General features: G+C 37.8%; 1 pseudogene; it reads right to left on the bottom strand.

Annotated features, from left to right (window-relative positions):
* Positions 1–1,271: 1,271 nt before the first annotated feature.
* Positions 1,272–24,263, bottom strand: LOC114738756 (CHD3-type chromatin-remodeling factor PICKLE-like; annotated as a pseudogene).
* Between the last annotated feature and the right edge of the window lie 51 nt (positions 24,264–24,314).

The raw sequence follows: 24,314 nt of genomic DNA, 5'->3' as shown, positions 1-24,314 counted from the left end.
GGATCCACAAAATAAGATGATTAAGCTGAATCAAAGATGGAATGATTGTGTTGTCCCATGTAGGACATGAATTTATTATTATAGTAATAAGTCACTGCTTGTATAATAGCTTTATTTAGGCCCTGTGCATCAGAAATAAAGATGTTGTAATGACTAATATCTGCTTTGCTTTCATCCGTTACCTTTTCATTTTCCCCGCGATTTAAACAAAATCAATTTTTTTTTTTATAAAAAACGAATGTAAAAAAATATTACAAAAGAATCAATATTTTTTCTTCCTTTTTGGCAATTTAAGCCGTCTTTTTGTCACAAAAGGGAGAACTTCTCATGCATGTCAAGTATTATATCACTAATTATTCTTTTTCTTGTTTAAATTATGAATATATCGAAGCTGATCTCATGACATCACCTTCTCCCCTTTTGCTTTCTTTAATCCATGGCCGAATTCAGGCAAGTGCTGATATTTAATTCAAGTGAGCCATTCACGCTCCATAAATTAAAATCCTCTAAAGGATTTTAATTTTGGCCTCTACTATTTCCGTTGTGATCCTTGCTATCTTACGCAGGCGCAAAAGAGCAGCAAGGATTCAAGGAAACCTTTCCAGCTCGGTCAGCCCCGTGTCTCCCCGTTCGTGCGCGCGCTTGTGTTTTCTCTTCCTACATTCCCTTTTCCCCATCGTTATAACTTATACCGAAAGATTAAAGTACCGAAACTGCCACGAAGATCATGACATGCAATGCTTAAGGACGGAACTTAAATGCCCAACTTTGTGTGCTCAGTATACTTTTTTGAAAATCAAATCTTAACAAGTGAATTTTAAACATTAATATTAATATTATGAGTTTTTATAAATAAAACAATATATCAAAAATTCACATAATTAGTTTTGATTAAAAACAAGCACATTTTCATCCCAAAAAAAAAAAAAAGCAAGCACATTTATATAGCACTAGCGCCAAACATATGAGCTTTTCTCCCCCTCAGTCAATTAATAAGGGATATTCTAGTAACTAGTAAGTACAAATAAACAAGATCCACGAGCATTGCCTCCATCCTGGGGCTCTTACACTTGAAGATAAAGCTTAGAAAACACCATCATAATTTGCCTATATTTTATAAACTAACAAGAATGCTACGCTGACAACGTATAACAGACTATGGTCTATTCATCCATCTTTTCATCCAACGCAGCATCATTGCCGGCTTCGCCCATTTCAACATCACCTCCCCTCGTCTCTGATTCGCTCTCTTTCTTTTCCATCGGACGCTATCACCACACATCTTTCTCTCTTTTTACTACTACATTGTCAGGTTTGCAGTCATCTTGAGGAGTTGAGGGCAATTTGGCGCTAGCAACTTCACTCTCCGATAAGCCTCTGATTTGATACCTGGACTGGGTATTGGCATTTCCGCGGGCCATCATCTTGCTTAGGGGTGACAGAATTTTATTGATGTCTTCACAAACAGTTTCCAGGGTAGGCAAGTTCTTCATACTGACATCAACTGGTCCTCCAGCCAATTCAATGGTGTCTTCCTCCGCAACCCTGCACATCTGCCAATAAAGAGGGATAATTGATGCAGATAGTCAGCGTAGAATCTTTTCCCTACCATTCTGTCTCCTCCATTGCATTATTTAGCAGCTTGTAAAGAGTTTGCAATGCAGTATCTATACCTCATTGTAAAGTCGAACCAATTCCGATCGATTTGGATCACTATCACAAGCAGCAGCCGAAAATTCTTCAGGAGCTGCACAAAATATCAGCCCCAAAATTAATTTATGCATCTCATATTTTTTCATGCGTGAGTAGCAAAAGGAAATGAAAAATGGTTTTCAAGTGAATAAAGTTGTGGAAAAAAAGAGAACGATTACAAGAAAATGATTAGATAAATAAAGAATGACAAAAAAGACACAACTTCAGATTCATAACTGAACACAAATTCGGCAATTGCAGTCACCATGAGACAGCTATTAATGGACAACAATACAATCATACATACCTATTTCTTCTAATTGAGGCAGTTGATCAATCATTTTCCTGTCAATCTCCCCTGATTTATAACTTGAAACATTTGAATCCTTTGTTTCATTTTTAAATTCTACATTCATGGCTTCATTTGTATTATGGTCACCCTGCAAACAGAGTTCGTAGTGAAAAAATGGCAATACATAACCAGAGTTCATTAGAAACAAATCATACGCGTCACAATATTGTATAACATACAGCATCAACTATATCTTCATTTTTAGATAAAGACCTACACATAATTAATTCCAAATAGAACCTAAAATACGAATGATTGCATGAAAGTTTAAGTATATAGTTCATGCCAGAAGTGTAATAGTTAGAAAGGAGATGTGGCGAGTGTTTCCGTTCTGATTGCAGGGGCATTGGCCATTAGAATGCTCGGCGGAGCTGGCACTTTTATTCTCCATCCATGACCTCTCAATTGATTTATTTTTCAAACCACAACACTCCTGGCCCCACCATCCAAAGAGGGAAAACACAAGAAAAAACCATCTCTCAACCACAATGAAAAGTAAGACCCAAGAAATATTAAACTATTAGCTTTTGAAGTGACAAATTTTGTAGCATCTAAAGAGGCAACATAATTAGCTTTGCTCTACACTTTCACCTATACATTCTAAAAGTAAAATATCAAATATCAAATAATAAAATAATTTATACACTCTGAAACATAAAAAACTTACGAAGTATTCTTTCTGGTACTCAGCATAGAGCCCTTTTTCCAACAGAAGAACCCTCTTTTTTACAAACTCAACCTGTCTTCTCTGCATGTCTCTAAAATGATATAATATTGAAGACTCTTGATATAGCTGTGTTTGGTTCCTAGCATCACCAGAACCAGGTGCACCATCAGCTACCATACCATTCCCACCATTTTCCCAGATTGGTTGGCCAGTGCTTCTACGTTTGTTGAATTTGCACCATTTTGTGTCTGGGTACTAACTTGTCCTGGTAATGGTAGATTTACCATGGGAAGATTCAACTCCTGACAGATGACCTCCTGAATCTTTAGATCCTTATCATCCACAATTGCTTGCCACCTTCCATATCCATGCCTTCAAAAGAAGAAGAAGAAAGAAAGAAAGAGTTTTCTTTAATGAACATACCAAAGAATTAATATGTACGCAAACCGATTGATTTTCCAATGGATTTACATATGTCATTAGTGGAAATTTTTTGATGTAGTGAGTAATAGCTCTGGTTATTTGCTCTTCAAGAATTCTTGTTTAGGCAATTCATAACACTCATACATAATGTTTTGATCTAAGATTTCAATTCTTCCATGTTTCTGCAATAGCATATTGCTCCATGGAGCTAAGGTCCAAAATATGGAAGAAACAGGTGTTTCCACAACTCTACCACACAGTCAATTTTGTTTCACTTAGTCCCTATTTCATGGCTACATATCTTTCCCACCTTGCCATCAGGAGATCATGAACACTGTTCAAGAAATCAGACAATAAACAGAACACTTATTTTGCTGCCTACGTAATGCAACTTCCGTTGAATATAAAAATGAAGTAACTTACTTCACACAGCACGCAGTAACACTATATCATGCTCCTCCTTCCATATCTTTCCACCACCCTTAAACCAGGATACCGCAACAAGATGTCATCTGTGTAAAGCAAAGTTCCAGGATCCTTCTCTGATGCAAACTTCACCTGTCATTCCACATCCCCAGGGGGAAAACCAGCATCATCTTCAAGAAAATTAACACCAAAGAAACTGTTTCCCCCATAAAGAAAGGAAAAACTCTAATAGAAGGAACGACTCTCTCATAGAAATGAAATCACAAGCGTGGTTGAGCTTGAGCATAATAAGACTATAACAAGCAGATGAGCATAAAGAAAGTTGCTTTGAAGAACTTACCTTGTCCCTTATCAAGAGAAGAACTGCAATCCTCACTAATACATCATGTATTCTAAGTCCTTCCTTTGGAACACCGTCTAGAACCAAATCATGGACAAAAGCCTTAGATAAATGAAAATATAAAACAAGGGTTAATGTCTACTGAGAATAGAAAAGGTAGCGGAAGAATCCATCACCTGAGAATGTAGGAGAATCAGTTATATCTTCAGCGATATGAGACAAGAAAAGGAATCCATAACTGAAAAAAAAAGAAAGGAAAAAAACTGTATTATCAAGGTATGATACAAACCATTGATAGGCAACAAACTAAGGTGGTTAAAAACGTTTATCAAATTAATGTAGGTCTATTTAACCCTATGGTAAATAATACTCCCTCCGGTCCTCAAAGTAGGAGCTAGATGAAGAGTTTGTTTCGATCTTAAATGTAAAACTTTGATCTCCTTTGCCTGCTATATATATATATATATTAAAATTATCTTTATTGATTGCACACATCAATAGAAGTAGTTCCAATAGAAATGAATAAACTGAGGAATATTTTAGAGGAGCCAATACACTTTTTTTGTTTTTGGGTAAATAACTAAATTAATATACTTAATATGTTCAATTAGTTATCTAACTCTTACTTTCAGGACTGGATGTAGTAGTCTTTTAGGAAAAACGGACAGGTTCACATGCACAGGCATGGTCTCTTCTTTTGCGTACACATCCAGGAACAATATGTATTCATGGGTCAAGACTCATACACACAACATAGGAAAAATGCAAGTCCGACAGAAAATGCAGTAAAAATAAATATTATTTGCCAAACAATATATTAAAAGAGCTGGATGATCAAGAACACCCTAAATATTTGCTCGACCACCCCTGCAGCTTTCAACAATTTATGTTTTTCACACAACCAAAACATTCATATGCAATGATTTTGCAGAAAAACAATACAAAATTCTTATACGCAGTTCACCTCTGTGTGTGTGTGAATCAGTAAACTTAACCGACCTTACCTGGAGAGCATATACACAACATCTAACTCATCGCAAATCCAAAATTATATTCATATTACGACTATTATCTATGTGAATATAACATACATGGGCGCAGATGTCAATTGCCACTCTACATTACCTACCAAAAAATAAACTCTCTAAAGAAAATAAAAAAAGTCTGCAATCAGGCAAAAGAATTAGCACAAACTCGAATAATGAAATTCAACTAATGATAACAAACTCAAGGGAAAAAAAAAAATCTATATAGATACTCTTTGATTTCTTCATATGTCTTCTGTTTCAAGCGGGGAGTAAACTCCTTCCAATCATAATCACCAACTCCAAACCTGTAATTGACTCTTGAAGTGAGATGAACTGGAGATATTGACAGGCAGAACCCTTTCTTCAATACATAAAACCCAAAAACAAAGTTCAGATACAATCATTAACGATAACCTCATCAAAATTTGCACAAATTGAGCCTCTGGCTTTGATTGAAACCAAGTACTCTGAATGATTTTCCTTCACCTTCCATCAAAGGAAGTGGCTCTGTACTATCTGCTGCAAGAGGTTTCAGAGAAACAAACGTCAGAATCATATAAGATAATCAAAATGCATCCACATTAAAATAATTATAAAAGCTCACTGAAGAGAAAGGGGAAAAAAAATACCACGGGCTTTCTTTCTGTAAGGCCTTCTCCCAGAAGTAGTTCCAGTTGAATTTGAATCACCATCAGTAAGGTCTGCCTCATAGTTGTCATCTTCACCATCAGAACTTACATCTTCTAGGCCAGCAAGATCATCCTCCTCAACAGAAGCCATCTGAAACTTGGCAAATACAGACATTGGCTTTAATGATGATGATAAATATGATGGCGATTACAAAGTACAAATAGTGAATGTGAAGCTCCCCTTGATTAAGTACGAATTATCAGCATACCCTATATAAAAGAGCTGCAGGTATTCAAGTAATTTTGTTACATTCTAACTCTCTTCTTCCATGTTTTCCTCGTCATAAACCAATTCTCTCTCTCTCACAGAGCAGAGAGATGGAAAAGAATAATGTGGAGCCTGAAATAGATAAAGACGGTGCTGAGTTGGTGATAGGGGTGAAAGGAGAATACGGCCTAGTACATTATCACATGTTGTGCGATGTGGGAGGAGGGCTGCCAGGGGTATTATAGGGGGAGTGAGATCAGTTTAGGAGGCAGGGTCATTGTGGGTAGGGGGATCCTCACTTTGGGCTTAGTAGAGAATCTCTGGTCTCTGAAGTACTGGGAGAACAATTATTTTTTTACTTTTGTATCTTTTGCATCCTTGCTTACTGAAAACATTGCCTTCTTTTATCATTGTACTGTTCATTTTTCTTTTGAGGACAGGGATATTGCACCATGGTTCATAACTAATACTCCTGTTGTCCTAAATATAGAAGCTAGATAAGTAATTAACATATATTAAAAAAAAAAAAGTTGAAGTTATTCATAAGAAATGTGCATTCGTTTTCCTAGAATGCACCTCACTTTAATCATTTATATTGGAAACTACCTCTATTGATTACACATATTAGTGTGTGCAACCAATATGGGAGGCAAAGGAGATTAAGGTTTTACATTTAGGACCACAACAAACTCCTCAACAAGATATAAGCACAGAACAAGAGAGATAATAAAAATAATTACAGCAAGTAACGTCCTCATTCCACCTGAAATTCTTACGCTTACAGAAATGATGAGAAAGGAAAAATTTTAAACCCAAACAGAAAAAGAGGAAACTGATTTTCAAGAGAGAAAATAGGAACCCTCTTTTGTGCAACAGAAAATCTGGAATTCTGGATATGTGTACGTAAACATCTCATGTATGCATACATACATGCCAACAACAAAGATCAAACAGAATATATAGCACAATTGGATTACTTACACATTTATCATTGAAAACAAGAACCAATCTTAAAATTCGTACAAAGCATATGCCACGGATTCCAAACAGACATACCAGCTTTCGATTTCGCTTGCCCTTGCCCAACGAACTAAACTCTTCAGTTTTATGCTCTTCATATCTGTCTCTCAACAAATCCTCCCAGTAATTTGCCCTATCTGAGTTGTTAACGGTTTTCTTTTTTTCCATTTCTTTTTTCCTTGCCTCCTCTGCTGCAGCCTCAACTTCATCAATATATTCAAAATTTGCCACCTGAAAAAAAATACTCAGCCTAGTCCTAGAAAATGGCAGTGAGCCCAAACAGAAACCCCCCCCAAAAAAATAGTAAAATAGAAAAGAAGATCCTGCACAATTTGGCAAACATTTGCAATACATAGGGAAAGTAATGGTCATCAATTTTGAACCAAGAAATTTCTATTTCAATTCTTTTTTAATTTTAAGAATGAACAGTTTTTGTCCATAAATTACAAGGCACGTCATAGCCACCAAAAAGAACCATGACAAATGGTAATTTGAAAAAATAAAATCCACTGTGTGGGAAAAACGATAATAAATCAAAGATGTTTACAGCTGAACAATGTGTGACCAGCAATTATAAAAAGTTAGGATGCTCTTAGTGCAACCAAAAAAAAAAAAAAATTCAAGAGACAGAGATAAAGAATGTACATACAGACAGAGGCAGAACAAAAGATATGTCAGCTGACAGCTGTATCTAAACTTCTAATGGAAGCATGGGTGAATCGAGTACTAATTAGTGCTTGTTACTTGGTTCCTTCACTCCTAATGCCCTTGCTAATTAATCTTAATCCAGACAGGGGAATCCACGTGGATGTTTATCTATGTACGCAGACACGCATGCGAAAATAACTAAGGAGAAGAAACCTAGTACACCGCCAAGCCAAACCACAAACCCGCAGTGGATAAGACCAAGTGTAAACACAAGAATTGATGTGCATGATGAAATGATAAAACAAACCTTAAATGCCTTCAGAAATCCATCATCATCTTCATCATCCAACACAGCTTCTTCAACGCCAACTTGCTCACGATCCAACAATCTATGAATGAGGAGAATACATCAAATGAAATTTTCTATCACAGAGACACACGATGATTCAAGATTACTGCGGGACTACCTATCTATTGAAGCATCATCATAATGAATTTGGCGGGATTTGCCAGCTTCATCATTCTCATCAGCAAATAACTCCTTTGAGCCATACCTAATGATATCATCCAACTCTTCCTAAAGAACAATCAATCATCAGATAACATCAGATCTTCAAAGCTACAAATTTCACACAAAGAAAAAAGGCATTCAAAGAAGAGAAGGGCAATGCACAAACGAATAAATTCACTAATGAAACCACTAAACCAACATTTGACTTTAACATTTAAAAATAGAAAAAAGAAAGAAAGAAAGCTATCTCAACCAAACGGCATATATATAGTAGTATTTACGCTCCCTAGTCAAGAACAAGTTTTTTTATTAAGATAAAAAAAAAGCACAAGAGAAGAAAATACCACATTACTGGTAAATTACACACGCAAGGCTCTGCTAAAAGAGAATTATTTACCTGATTAATGTTTTGAGCCTTTAGCCTTCCAACAACCAAATGTTCTAACACCATTTTCTTCTTAGTCATTTGCATCATCCTTTCTTCAATGGTTCCTCGTGTTATAAGCCTATAAATCAACACCTGAAACACCAGATAACTCCATGTAAGGAAACAGTGATAATCAATTATACATCGATTAAAATGAATTCTAACCTTGTTAGTTTGTCCAAGTCGGTGAGCTCTAGCCATAGCTTGTAGATCAGCATGAGGATTCCAATCACTACAAAATGAGAGTTCATTGGCCTAAAATAATGATTTTAAAGGAGAACTGGATTGCAGAATGGAAAACAGAAATAAAATTGTTATCCCATGAAGAGTTAGTTAAGGAAAGAGCCCAATGATGCCATACAATCCTTGCATTTGACATCACTTGGTAACATAAGGCTCTTAAGAAGAATGCATCAAGACCTACTCCTTGTCCAGAAGTGATTGAGCCACAATGGGGACGATTTAGATGTACCTATTGGTCTTCAAGACGGGGTAAGTCATGTACTCAACACCTACTGGGGTTTTTGTACCTTACGATAAATTATCACCTCTTCACAGGAGTTTTGTTACTAGTATCAAGAAAGAGAAGATATCAAACAGTAATGCTATTCAAACATACTAGTGAAGTTCTTGCTTAATCCAAGTGGACAACAGCTATTGAAACAGTAATGCTCATTTCATGACAGAAGTGCGATATTTTTCATTAAAAATATCTTTTCAGAATTAAAAAAAGGGGAAAAAAGCAAAAATAAAATGTAGGTTCACCTGTCATAAATAATAACTGTGTCAGCAGTTGCTAGGTTTATTCCCAATCCTCCAGCTCTGGTAGAAAGAAGAAAGCAAAATCTTGAGGAATTTTTGGCATTAAACCGATCTATCCTGATCTGTCTTTCAGCTCCAGCAACCTTGCCATCTATCCTTTCATACTGCCAATTCTGTTTTTGAAATGAAAAACAAATGGAGCATCATACAGAAATATGAAAGTTCACAATAGCGCAAATAACCTCATCCAAATACCTTGTAAGAACAGTAATCTTCTAACAGGTCAAGCATGTGCTGAAATTGTGAGTATATGAGGACCCTATGTCCTTGCTCTTTAAGCTTCACCATCATCTTGTCCAACAATTGCAACTTCCCTGATGACTCTAGCAGCTGTCTGCCAGAGTGAAAACAAAATAGAGGAGAAAAGGAAATCAATATATATAAGCTACTAGAAGTCACAATTTCACAAAGCCCTAAACAAAGCAGCTTTCAGCCTTCGGGACCAAGATCTAGTTACTGCTAGAGACTAAGAGTGCCATGTGTTTCAGCTCGGCTAAACAAGCCCATGTAAAAGAACATGTACTGCCACAAAAGAACTCGGAGAAATGACATAAGAACAGAGGGCCTACTTGTATGATTCTTTTGGATCTTCAATATCTGGCTCAACTCCTTCCAACATGTAAGGATGACAACATAGTTTGCGCAATTCCATAACAACATTGATAAGAGAAATCTGATTAAAAAGCATCCAGCAACAATAATAACATCACTATAAATTACAACCAAGAAGTTTTCCATCAAATGTTATAAAGCTAAGAATAAGACCAGAATATCAAAAGGATCAGGTTCAATGAAGTATCAATCTTACCTGTGCACCACCACGACGAGTTAATATTTGATAATTACGCGTCAAAATTGCCTTGTAATACTCTTTCTGTTTGCTGCTTAGCTCAACTCTTAAAATAAGTTCCTTTTTAGGAGGTAGCTCCTTCATGACATCTTTCTTCACTCCTACAGGGGCACCAAAATTTTAAATCCACATTTGGAATACAGCAGTTATTCAAAAACAAATCATCACGTTAGTTTGTTACAAGAATTATGAAGTTTTAACCAACAGAGACCCTACGAGTCCTCTAGTAATTTCCCCTTAATACCAAATCACCAAAAGGACTGAATGGTTGGAATCCCAGGCAGCCTCATCCACAAGTAAATAAAACAACTAGATCAAGCCAAACAAAACTAATAACCAAGAATGAGAGACTGAAGATGAGTGTTACATTCTCTTGCAGCAAGAAAAGTCAGGAGGGTGTAAATCTTCTAGGATAAGTTTGATATGGCTCGTTCTAACAAAAACTGCAAGCATTCTTTTTCGGGTATAAATATAAGCCTATATGCATAATAGGACCAACACTATGAGCAAAAGTGTGCCTTGTTTCTCCAACAAATTGCAGACAAAGCAACAACTACGGGTACAAGGTTACTATAGAGGATATAAAATGAGAAAGGAGGGTTTATATTATTAAAAAAAAAAAGTCATGGGCCTTAACCTAATAGCTTAAGCTTTTGGGATGAAATCCTGACATAATAAAGCTTCATGACCAAAATGGCCAGAAACTGATCCAAGCAACCCTCCTAACCAAATTATGTCTTACCAGAATGTTTTTCAGGCCTATGCTTCGTTCACACATTAAGTCCAAAGGACATTTAAGTGAGGGTGCAAGTTAGAGAAACAAATCAAGTCAACCATCATTCTATAAGACACTGCAAGAACTATCACCAAAGTTGATTGTTACAGCTAGCACCATGCAAGGTTCACCATCATTCTATCAAAGAACTTAGAAGAAGGCAACATAAAATCCAATCACGAAACGAGCAAGACTAACAACATAAACCAACACAGCCTGCACTGTGACAAAAACCGGACAAGCAAATGAGGTGCAATAAGATCATATTCAAGTTTGAGATGTATACTTCGAAGGAGATGTGGAGCCAACATTCTGTGAAGCCTTGATATCTGCTCCTCCTGATTAATATCTTTGAACTCTTCCTGGAACTCCTCTAAGCTTCCAAACTACCAGAAGTAAGCATTCCATAAGATAATCGACATTCATTAGCAAGATCAGAAACTCTTTTCCTCATAGTATTAACATTATACTAACCTTCCCAGCATCAAGGAAGTGCATTAGCATAAAAAGTTCATCCAAATTGTTCTGAAATGCACCAGACAAGTTGTCATAAGTAGGTTTCACCCTTCAGTAAATAATTTCATCATACGCAACCAGACTAACAGTCACTCATACGCATTCAAGGTTATGATGCTTAACAGACAAGTTGCCATGGGTAAAATCAAAAAAGTTAATCACACCATTTAGATGAGTAGGTCTGCTGGCTGAAAATCCAAACCAACACTAGGAGTACCCAAAATGAATTAAGTTAGCCACGTTAAATGCCAAAAAAAAAAGGAAAAGAGGCGATCAGATCCAAATACCATTATGGCTATCAAAGTGAAGCAATGATATACAAACAGACATCTCTCATATGTACAAATATGAATTTAGTGAGTGTTTCGTTTTTAGCATGTCAAAAGCCCGTTTCTCAATTTAACTATAATTTAATGACAAAAGGAAATGTATAAAGATATAAATTAAGATGAATTAATATCTACAAACTTTTATAGAAATTCTGTGAAACTTTCCAAAAAAAAAATCGTGATTGCAATAGCTGCATCTGTAACATCCGAACATGAAGAAACCACAATTTAAACCCATGGTCTTTATGTTATTCCATTACTTAACAAATTAAAAGAGAATAATATCCACATCATACGAATAATATGAATTCATATAGGGCATTCCTATAACCATACGTTATGTGTTTGTGCGTAAAACAGAACTAAGTAAAAGAACTATCAGCAGAGACCCTGCACTTATGCTAGACATACTTTGTAATCAAGAACTCAATATGAAATCATTAGGCAATAAGGCGAAAAAGAGAGATTCCGTTTCTACCAAGAAATTACTACCCAAATAAAATCATGCAGTGAATGAGCTATGGCACAGTGCATCATCTAAAAGAAACCTGAAGAGGAGTCCCAGTCAAAAGTACACGATGTCTGCTTGAATATTGCTTCAATGAAGAAAATAATTTTGAATCCTTATTCTTGAGTCGGTGACCTTCATCAACTATCTGCATATAGGTATTGATGTTCGAAAGCATGCAGAAAACATTGAGGTTAGATAGTTCTAAAGAATAACGGTAGTGTTACTGTATTTTACTATGATGGCAAGTCGAATATTACAATGCAGTCCCACATTATAGGTTTCAACGATGCAGAGTCAAAGTTGATCATTTCGTATGATGTCAAAAGGACGTCAAATTTGATCCTATCTTGCTTGCTTTCACTGACTATTTTGCCATGTCTCTTTTTCTTGATCTTCTTCTGTTTCTTTGGAAAGTAAAATTCATACTCTCTTATAACAGCTCGAGCTTGAGCAGATCCAACATACATAACCTGCAGAAAGGAGCATATAATTAAAAGAATGGCTACAAAATAACACGAGCTAGGAATTCCATCTACATACAACATTCATTTGAGGTGCCCATGTTGCAAATTCACGTTCCCAGTTTCGGAGAGTTGACAAGGGAGCAACCACTAAATGGGGAAACACTCTCTCTTCAAAAAGAGATGCTAAAAAAGCAATACTTTGTATGGTTTTGCCTGCAGACAAACAACTCGACAATCAACATGCAATAATATATTTCTTCTTGATGCTTGATCCTCCAATTTCATGGGGCAAGAAGACAAACAGTAAAAAGAGGCAGTAAATAGTAGAGAATAAGATAAATAAACAGAGACTAAATACCTAGTCCCATTTCATCAGCAAGTATAACATGAGTTTGCTTAGACCAGGAGAAACGTAAGAAGTTCAAGCCTTCAAGCTGATATGGATGTAGGGTGCCTTCATTTACATCAAAATGAAATCACGTGACCTAGATGATCTGAATTTGAAGCATGTTATTGCCAAAAGTAGGGATAAGTGAAAATAGCATACCGCCTGAAAGAAAGCTGGGGCTATGTTCATAGTGTTGAAATTCTTTCAGCTGCTTTTTTTCTTCGGAACCATCCTTACCACTACTTTTCTGCTTACTAGAAGCACTTCTCCTAGACCTTGACTGAAATTTGGTAAATCTTTCTATTTCTGGCTGGAATGCAGAAATGTCAGACTCAGACTCCCAATAACATTCATCATATGGAAGCTCTTTCCATTTCACAAGATACTCCTTCTCATCATCACGACCCCTGAACTATTAAAAATGCATTTATAAGAATATAAGCATTGTTTGATTCCTATTGAGAAGATGGCACAAAAAAATCACTACTGACAATGATTTAAGAGGTAAGAACCCAAGCATTATTAAAAAACAAAAATTTTCAAATAACTAGACCTATAATTTGCAAACTTCAGAAACTAATATGTCGCACATAACTTTTATTTCAACATCTGATCAGCCTGAAAGGGAAGTATGACAGTTTTGACCTAACTTAATACATCAATACCAGCATAACTCTCACTAAACTATCTCAAATTCGCTCATGGCCTTGAATAAATGAATAATAGCTCAGTCTACTAGAATAAAACCCATTACATATTGTTTTGCACATGAAGGAGGCAGATAAAAATTCCAAATATTTGAACCTGCAAGCAAGTATACGATCAACCATGGTCCATTCAGGTCGAATGGCAACAAAGTCATCCTCAGTAGTATTTGCAGATGCCATTTGACGGTGGAAGTTGTTCACTTTGGTCTTCAGACGGGGATGTGACTTGAAGGCTTTCAGAAACTCTTTCTCTGAAACCCTAAATAAGAAGACATGTAGCCAGTAAGTAGCAATGCCCAAAATGATCATATGATTCAAAGAAGAGAAAATCTCAAGAAAGGGTGCTCAGAAAGCTAAAATTAACACTCAAAACTATAAATTTGGAATGATTCAGAAATGGGAAGAATTGGAGAGAACAGTGGAAAGCATTGCAAAAGGATCATCAAAATTCAAAAATTCCAAAGCGTAAGAAATTATGTGAAACTGGGACTTAATGAAGAAAAAGTTTCCTAAATTTACCACGTGCAGTGCAGATATGAAAGTCCCTTCCACTTCACAAGATACTGTTTAACAAAAATTTGCTTTGAACACGGTTTTGAGGCCTCACCATCACCAGCTACAGTTGGGCGCATTTCACAATCTAATATCTTCTCAATATCACTTAATGGGCTAACCTGCAAAAGCAAGAACTATGAGTCTAGACCTTTCATCAAGGATAACAGTACTATTATTAACCATGAAATATTGTGGCTTACACATTCAGGGCATCTCCAATTATCTGGAAGTGGAGGTTTAAGTGGTCGAAGTAAACACTTAGGATGGAAAGCATAAGTACAAGTTTCACAGCTAAGAAGATCTTCACTTTCTCCACAGGCTTGGCATGAATTCTCTTTCTAGTGGAAGGGATAGCACATCAAGACGAGGTGGAAAAATTCAATATTTCAATTACTAGTCTAAAACAAGGACACTAAATATAAGTAAAGAAGATGCTACTTATAAAACAATGAAAAATACCAAACATTCACGGATTAGAAAATAATAATTCTAATTCATCGGCACTGTACCATATGATTCCAACTACCCAATCAAAAACATAAAATGCAAGTGAAACATCTTATACTTACAATAATATAGCTCCTCCGAGTTTACTGGAAGTGAATAAAACTAACCCTGGTAGCGGATCACATTTTAAAAGTAGAAAAGGGTGGCTAGTTACAGTTGTTATATTGAAGGGGGAAAGCATTCATTACAGGCATATAGAAATAATCTTCCATCTTACTACTTAAAAAGACAACTCTATGTTTGAAATGAATCATATGAAATGCTTCCAATAATTAATCTACACGTTTGATCCCAAACAGCACTATATTAGAACCTAAATTTTAAGGAGAAAGGTTTCCTCCACATTTCTATCCAATCAATAGTATGTCAGAATTCTCAATGTCTTTGGAATCATAAAGGAATACCCCAAGTTTGGCTGCATATTCCATGACAGGCAACAACAAAAATAGTCTCACCAATCAATATCAGTAGGTCAAACGATTACTAATGTCTTTAAATTCATGCAGGACGTCTTTCGTTGGGCAGCATGTTCCATGATGCAACAATAACACAATCGGGAGCATATGGGTCTTTATGTACACTAATTATACTTTAAGTCATCCAATAAGCACTATATTCAAACATCATTTAAGGTGAAGAAGGGATAGAATTGATACATGGGAATTAGGGAACAGTTAGTGAAATAGTAGGGAGGTGGTAGTTTGGGAATATAGTGTAATATCCTTATAAATAGGGGCAGAACAGATGTATTGAGGAGTCTTTGTGAAATCAAATATCAATTTCCTTTCCTTTTCCTATTCTACATGTATCGACAAGAAACAGAAATCACACTTAAATCAAATGAAAATCATTAATGCAGAAGGGTGTAAAGTAGCTCACAGTATCACTTCTAACTATCCTCTCAAAATTTTCCTCAGTTCTACCAGGTTTCCCAGGCAAAAAGTCAGCTTCATCATCTGACTCATCTAGATTATACACTGGCTTGCGATCTGATCTTACACGAAGTCTCTCAACCAGGCTACTCATTTTCTGCAAGGAACAAAGAAATTCTACTGTAAAGCTAAAAGTAACATTACAATAATTTTCTATCAAACAAACCTTCAATAGAAAATCAACTTCTGGAATGAAACCAGCAATTGTTCGAGGAAAAATTTATGGTACATTAGTTTGACATGGTGCCTATCAGTTGTAAGTTTATGCTCTGAATTGAAAAGGAACAAAATCACAGGAGCATTCAATCCAGACATAGGAATTATTGTGTTTGGTATACTGGCTCATCATACGAACAAGTTAACATAAATCAAAATAATCTGTTCCTTACTACTCCAAATAAACCAAATTTACCCATATCACTAGGCATATATGAATCCATTCTTGTGGCAGAAATGTCAATGACAAGATTTAAAAACAATGAACCAAAGGGTGAAAACTTACGGTTGCCAGGTAATTTGTTAATTTTCAGAACAAAATACAATTTAGAAATAGATTAACTTTGCAAAAAAAAACAAGATTTCAAAGTGAATCTTCCAATTGTTACTGTGAGATGTGTTGATCAGATGTATAATACTTGTGCATAAATGATTCTTAAAAATCTCCCAACTCAATGAATAATTGAGAACTTGTATTGCTTCTATCATTTCAAGTATACAATCAGATGCATTATTTCTCAAAGTATGAGAGTTGAACCATATCTTAAGGAAAAGGTCTTTCAAATCAAATAGATCCAAAATATTTTCAAATAATGACAGAGTTAGAGTCCCAAACAGTATAGCCAATGAATATGGCTGCTAATGGCAGCAAGAATCAAAACCCCTATGGAGCCATGGAGGCCGGCATGGTAAGAGTATATTGAGGCATGACAGCCAGTTCAGAAAATGTTGTTAAATGAAAATTAAAAAATTATTAAAACAAACACGAGTGCTAGCACAACAAAGTCAAATAAACAGGAAGGGTATAGCAATCTTAACATGAACACAAGGGGTCTACAAAGTGAGAGTCACCCTTATGCCCCAAATTATCAGCCCCATCGTTGCTTTCACCATTACCAATGAAATTAAGACTTCTCATTTTCATTACATGTTGTAGCTCTTAAATTGCCATCATCAATGTCATTTTACAGACAATGGACAGACAGATTAGAGGTTCTAAAGGGGGGGAAAAGGTTAAAATATAACAAAGATATTAAAAGGGTAAGAAAACAGGCTTGATATTAAAGGATAGCTGTAAGGACACGAACGATTCAATCAGATCTGTTGAGATTTAAGGCATGAGAATCCTTCAACAGAACTCTAAAGTAATCCTTACTAGGAATTCAAGAACGGGGAAAAAAAATATTTGTTCTGGAGTCTTCTCTTCTTCACCTTCACCACTTCACCAAAGGTAATGCCAATGGACCCTATTTCTCCTGACAATAAGCCCATTGGCTGGCAGTGAGAAAAACTTGGGTAGAGATTTGAGAAATCTCATTTGCCCACAATTTTCAACAGGAAGTCCAATATATTTAAAGGCCACCAATCATAGTGGCTGCTGCAAGCCTACAACCCAGCCATGTTGAGGTTGTCACATCTCGGGGGTTTCACACTAGGAAGGCCCTGAACCACTGGGACTGCACAAGCAAATGTGTTCGGCTACCAGCAAAGTAATAACCATCCCCAAAGGGGCCAGGCGAAGTAATATGCACTCCTACGAGATCTTGTATACTGTGTCCAATCCTGATTAACAACAATAGTTGCAAATCCCCCCCCCTTTTGGTCTTTTGATAAGTAGAGCTAACAGTGTAGCAGTTTGACAATCGGCCAATGGAGCTCCACTGCCTTTAGTGAGGGTCAAGCTGCAGACCTTAACCAAAGGGTGGTCTAAAGTACAAACACCAATTGCGCATGTGTTCCGAAATCAATTTCTTTCCCTTCAGAAGAAACGTATAATTTATTACCCAATAGTAACGTGATAATAATCATTGTTAAATAATGAGAGGAAACTACATGGAAAAGCCATTTCGAATATCAAATCAAATAAGGAAGAAAAACCTATATTTAATTGTCTTAATATCCATATCATTTAAAAAGGCCCAGGAGGTTGTGAGCTTGAAAGAGATCACCTGGGAGAGGAGTGAGTTAGGATAGGTTTTCTCTCTCTTGGGACTCGTGCACGTTTTTCTTACGCTACGGCAAACTCAGGTCAGCGGAAAGTTCCCCCTAACCGACCTCCGACAGATGAGAACAAAGAAAGGAACAAAAAGAAAAAGGTGGAAGAACCTCTTACTGCCATAATGGACGATCAGATGGAGGATAAACTTCAGGATAACGAAGGTGATTTCGCCGACAAAGCTAAGTCAAATGTTGAACACAGAGACACCGAAAAACCTTCGAGTACATCGAACCGAATTCCATCCTACAGGGCTACATTAATGGGTTTTAATGGAGTGGCTCATGGAGACTGCCCTATGGATGAAGATGACCTGTTCAATGCAGAACGGGAGATGTTTTGGAAATTGCCAGAAGGATCAGAAGAGGTCCAGAAGATGATGGAGGTGTACCCGGTGGTACCTATCACTCAAGAAGAATTTAATGAATGGTGTGAACCATGGAACTATACCCTGATTCTGACGACATTAGGAAGGAGATTTAATCTTTTCATGCTAAGAGACTATTTCAAGAAATTGTGGGGCTTCACTTCCTTCGACCTTATTGACCTACCAAATAATTACTTCCTTGTTAAGTTCACAGATCCAGATCAATGGCGGCAGCACTACAAGAAAGTCTTATGCGAGGGTCCATGGATAGTAAAACAACACTCAGTTTTAGTGCAAAGGTGGTCCCCTTATTTTAATCCGTATCGCAATCCGCTCGGACGCGTGGCCACATGGGTTCGTATTCCAGATGTTCCCATGCATTGTTATAATAGTCATTGCATCAGAAGAATCGGAGACAGAATCGGTCGAACCCTGAAGGTAGATCTAAATACTCTAGCTGACTTCCAGGTTAAGAACTCAAAGGTGGAAAGAGGTAAGTACGCAAGAGTGTGTGTTGAGCTGAATCTTCAAAAGCAACTAGTTCCTAAAATCATCGCTGCGGGTGAGATCTTTAACGTAGAGTACGAAGGGCTTGGGTTGATATGCTTTGCCTGTGGAAGATACGGCCATCGAAGAGAATCATGCCCTTGGAAATGTAGTTCTAGCTCTCAGTGCCAAGGAAACACAGGCACCAGACCAGTAGTGGTGAATCCGGTAAGGACGCCGGAGAAGAAGGCTGCCGAAGAAGAAGATCAGTTTGGGGCCTGGATGATTAACCCACGATTAAACAGGTCTCGGATATCGAGAAGAGTTGACCAGAAAGAAAATCAGAAAAGAGGAGTAGGATCTGACAGAAATCCAAAGACCGTAGCCCCTGTTGCCCAGAAATCGCGATTTTCGGTGATTGAGGACATGGAAGGAGATGAAGACTTCGAAGTAGAAGATACTTTAGGTAAGGTGGAAGGAGAAAGTAACACTGACAAGCAGGAAAAAGCAGTAGTGCTCTTCAGGGAAAATACGGCAATGGCGGCAAGGGGAAGGAATGTGATGCGGCTTTCGGGAAGTGTGGGAAAAAATGTCTCAGCTAAAGCAAAGGTCTCTTATAAGCCGAAAGGGAAGGAGAATTACAAACCAGTAGATGGGCCTGGGACAGGTAATGGGCCAGAAACAAAGAATGGGAAAGACATGTTGCGTATTGGGGCTAAGGCCACTCAATTGGGCCAGAAAAGTCAGAAGGTGACAAAGGCAGAAAGAGCCCACGTGGTCGTCCAAGGCTGTTTGGAGAACAAAGAGGTGAAGCAAGATAGAGCCCAATCAGACAAAGTCCAAAGTTGCAACCCCACGGAAACACCAAATGAATATCTTTCTCTACAAGGCAGGGGCATTAGTTATGAACAAACTTTAACCAGCAATTTGCAGATCCCTTATAACGTGGGTAACCCGAAGCCACCTGATCCCGTGATTTCCAACATTGAGGTGCTGAATGATGTGGAAGATGAACAACTGTCTATGGTGGCAGAGACACAAGATGTGGGGGATGAAGTGGAGGATGGCAACACCCCACAACAGTAAGTGTTTACGTAATTGTCCCTCAATGTTTATTAATGATTGTTGCATCCTGGAATTGTAGGGGAGCCGGTAGCCGAGCTTTTCCCTTTTTAATCAGAGACATTGTTAAAAAATACAGAATTGATATTTTGTGTTTACTGGAGCCTCGTATTAGTGGTCAACGTGCGGAAAAAGTGGTCCGATCACTTGGGTTTAGTCACTGGATAAGAGTGGAATCTACAGGTTATTCTGGGGGTATCTGGTTACTATGGAATAGTGTTGAATTTGATGTGCAATATTTACATTCAAATGTGCAACTTCTTCACTGTCTTGTTTTAAATCGGAGTACAAGCTCTACCTACTTCTTGTCAGTGGTTTATGGGGAAACCTGCATGAGAAATAGAAAACTTCTCTGGGATTCTATTTGCTCAATTTCTCCTACATGTTCTGCACCTTGGCTGCTTTTGGGAGACTTTAATACTTATCTCTCTCCGTCTGATAAAGAAGGAGGTAGTGAGCCAAGTTGGGAGTCTATGAAAGCTTTTAGAGAGTGTATTGAACATTCGGGTCTTATTGAGGCAAGAGTTCAAGGAGACAAATTCACTTGGGAGAGGACAGGCTTACGAGAGAGGTTAGATTGGGCTTTTAATAATGCTAGTTGGGATTGCATGTTTCCACACTCTCTGGTCAGCCACAAACTCAGATTTAAGTCAGATCATCGAGTGGTGGTGGTGAACTCTTCTCCTTCAGAGCATAGAACTTCTTTTGAGAGGAAGTTTTCCTACCAAGCAGCTTGGAGTATAGAAGAAAGCTTCCAAAATCTAGTCGTAAATGCTTGGCAAGATAAAGATTGGAGAAATGGGCTAACAGAGTTTCAGGTTGCAACAGCAGAATGGAATAAAAATAGGGAGGATAATTTCTCTTGGAAAAAACAGAAGCTGATTAGACGACTAGAGGGAATTGACAAACAAAGAAATATTAAGGATCATTCAGGGCTAAGGAAATTGGAGCAGAGGTTATGGACCGAATTTCATAAGTTGGGGGCCCAAGAAGAACTTATGTGGTTCCAGAAGTCAAGGTGCAAATGGCTCAAATGGGGAGATAGAAACACAAAGTTCTTCCATGCTTCTACAATTATCAAAAGGAAAAAGCAAAGAATCACGGCTTTGCAGGATGATAATGGGCAGTGGGTTGATAATCCACAGATTTTAAGTCAAATGGCTGGAAATTTTTTTAAAGCACTCTACTCATGTGATGACCAAGTGGGTAATTCTGAAGGGTGGTGCTCAAACTTTCCAGTGCTTAGCGCCTTAGAGCTACAAAGATTAGCAAGAAGGGTGAATAAAATAGAGATAAAAAATGCTGCTTTTGCCATGAATGCCTTTAAGGCCCCGGGACCAGATGGGTTGCTACCACACTTCTTCCAAAGCCAATGGAACCGTATAGGTGACAAAGTGTGCAGCATGGTGGAGGAATTCTTTCAGTTCCCAGGAAGGATTAAAGATATTAATCAAGCCAAGATTGTGCTCATTCCAAAAGTTGAACATCCAACTTCCCTTAAGGAGCTACGACCAATCTCGCTATGCAATGTGAGTTTCAAGATTGTTACGAAACTCTTAGCTAACAGACTGAGGGAGGTAATGGACAAGCTTGTTAGCCAGGAACAATGCAGTTTTATAGCTAATCGTTCGAGCTGTGATAACATCATCATAGCTCAAGAAGCGATCCACACCATGAGGAAGCGTAATCAGAAGAAGAGTTATGTAGCAATTAAAGTGGATATGGAGAAGGCTTATGATAGGCTAGATTGGAATTTCATCAGGGATACTCTTAACTGTTTGAAATTGGATGCGAATATCATCGAACTTATCATGGAAAGTATCACTTCAACAACCATGTCAGTCCTGTGGAATGGTGAGGAAGGGCCGGAATTTAATCCTACCAGAGGTATCCGCCAAGGTGACCCATTAAGCCCATACATATTTGTCTTATGTATGGAGCGACTCAGTCACCTGATTAAGAAAGAATGTGAAGCAGGAAGATGGGCTCCCTTGAAGCTTACTAGAAAAGGACCAAATATTTCACATCTGTTCTTTGCAGATGATCTACTTTTGTTTACTGAAGCAACAAGGGAACAAATGTATGAAGTTAGTCAAATTATGACAAGCTTTTGTAAAGTTTCCGGGCACCGGGTTAATCTTGAGAAGTCAAAGATGTTCTGTTCTAGAAACATCCACTTTAACAGAGCTGCCGAGCTAAGCCAAGATTTGGGTATTGGGATCACAGCAGACTTGGGAAAATACTTGGGAGTACCCATTATTCATGATAGAGTTAAAAAGGCTACTTTCTATCATTTAATTCAGAAGACCCAGAGAAAATTATCCTCCTGGAAAGGTAAAATGTTAAATATGGCTGGAAGAACAGTGCTGGTGAAGTCTGTTTTATCTGCCTTACCTAGCTACCAAATGCAATCCTTGATGCTACCGGTAGGCACAATCTCTGAAATTGAGAAAATCAGTCGAAGGTTTCTATGGTCCCAGGATGAAGAAGTAAAGAAGCTACACTTGATCTCTTGGGACACGATAACTTTGCCTAAAAATGAAGGAGGATTAGGCATTAAGAAGCTTGCTGCCCAAAACAAGGCCTTCATCATGAAGCTGTGTTGGGGTCTATTAACCAAACCTCATGCTCTCTGGGTTAAATGTCTAAGAGGAAAATATCAGTGTGGTGATGGAGAAATACCTAATGTCTACAAGAAAGCTAATGTATCCAGAACATGGAGAGCTATTGTAGAGGTCTGGGAAGCTTTCTTTTCCAAGATTGGAAGGAAGATACAGAATGGAGAAAATACCAGTTTTTGGTGGGATTTGTGGACTGGTTTAGACCGACCGCTTGTCTCTTGGGTAAACAATCAGTGTAAGATTAAGAGTATGGATACGGTGAAAAGCCAGGTGACAACAGGGGGAAACTGGAACACCAAAGCATGGCAGGGGATCTTACCGTACTGGATTATTAATAAAATAACCAGAATTTCACCACCAGGAGGAGAAAGGAAAGATTGCTATTGGTGGAGGCCGGCCAAAGATGGCCAATTTTCGGTCAAATCTGCCTATGAAGCCATCATGAGCAAAGAAAAGGCAAATGACTCGAATCTTTGGGGTAGAATATGGAAATGGCCGCTGCCTGAGAAAGTCAAGCATTTTATGTGGCAAGTGTCCCATGAGCGAATTACCACTAACTCACTCAGATCAAAGAGAGGTTTAACAACATCAAATGAGTGTCCTTTTCAGTGCAAAAGAGAGGAGAGTATAATTCATATATTGAGAGATTGTCAAAGAGCACAAGAGTTGTTGTCCGATATTTTAAATCCTAACCTTTACTCTCGTTTTTTCTCTGGATCTTTACAGGACTGGCTTAAGTGGAATAGCAAAAATCGCCCAGGACGAGGAGTCTACCGTAAGCATAATTGGATTAAGGTGTTTAGTCTTGCTTGTTGGACGATTTGGACCTCCAGATGTAAATTTGTTTTTGAAGGCAAAACAAATACCCCAAGAGAACTGGGGTACAGGGTCCAGCATCTACTCATGGAGCAAATAGTGGGAGACCAACTCAAACATCAGATCTTTCAGTTTGCAGGTAATCAAGAAGTATCCTGGACACCTCCACCACAGGGAGCTATCCGCATTGATGTGGATGGCTCAGTCTGGAATGATCAACACGCAGCATGTGGAGGTCTCATCAGGAATAGCGATGGTGATTGGGTGGTCGGATTCCAAAAGAATATTGGCATTTGCTCAGTTACAGAAGCAGAATTGGTGGCAATCCGAACAGGCCTTGAAGTCGGGAAATTATATAATTATTCCATGGTGGTGCTATACTCTGACTCAATGGATGCCCTTAATCTGATTGCCAGAGAGTGCGCGGCAGACCACCCCTTGAGGATGATTATCACAGATATTAGGGAGTTGATATTTGCTCAGGAAGGTATAGAACTGCATCATGCTAGCCGTAATACTATAAGGTGCGCTGACTACCTGGCGAAGGAGGGACACGGACAGGCGTTCGGTGTCAAGTTGATCACAGATGTACCAGGCAGATATGCTGACTTGATTCTTCAGGATAAGCCAAATGGCTTGGGCTGACGATCTTCTTTGTCTTTTTCCTTAGTCGCTTGTTTTGGCGTCTAGTGTTTATTTTCTTATCCGTTGTTTCAAGCTTAGCTTGTCTTTGATGTTCCAAAAAAAGAAAGAGATCACCTGATGCCCATTTGTAATACACTTGAGGTCCATATATCTACGTTTGTCAAATTCCTCCACCAGGAAAAATCATTGTTTTACTTTTAAAAAGTAATCCTATGATAATTACAATAAGTGAAACCACCAATCAATGATAAATAAAAA

Source organism: Neltuma alba, unplaced genomic scaffold (assembly GCF_004799145.2).
Source record: "Neltuma alba isolate B1F8T4 unplaced genomic scaffold, ASM479914v2 tig00013680_pilon, whole genome shotgun sequence".
NCBI classification, from domain to species: domain Eukaryota; kingdom Viridiplantae; phylum Streptophyta; class Magnoliopsida; order Fabales; family Fabaceae; genus Neltuma; species Neltuma alba.
Note: the sequence above shows the minus strand (reverse complement) of the source record. Positions and strands in the feature narration are given on the sequence as shown.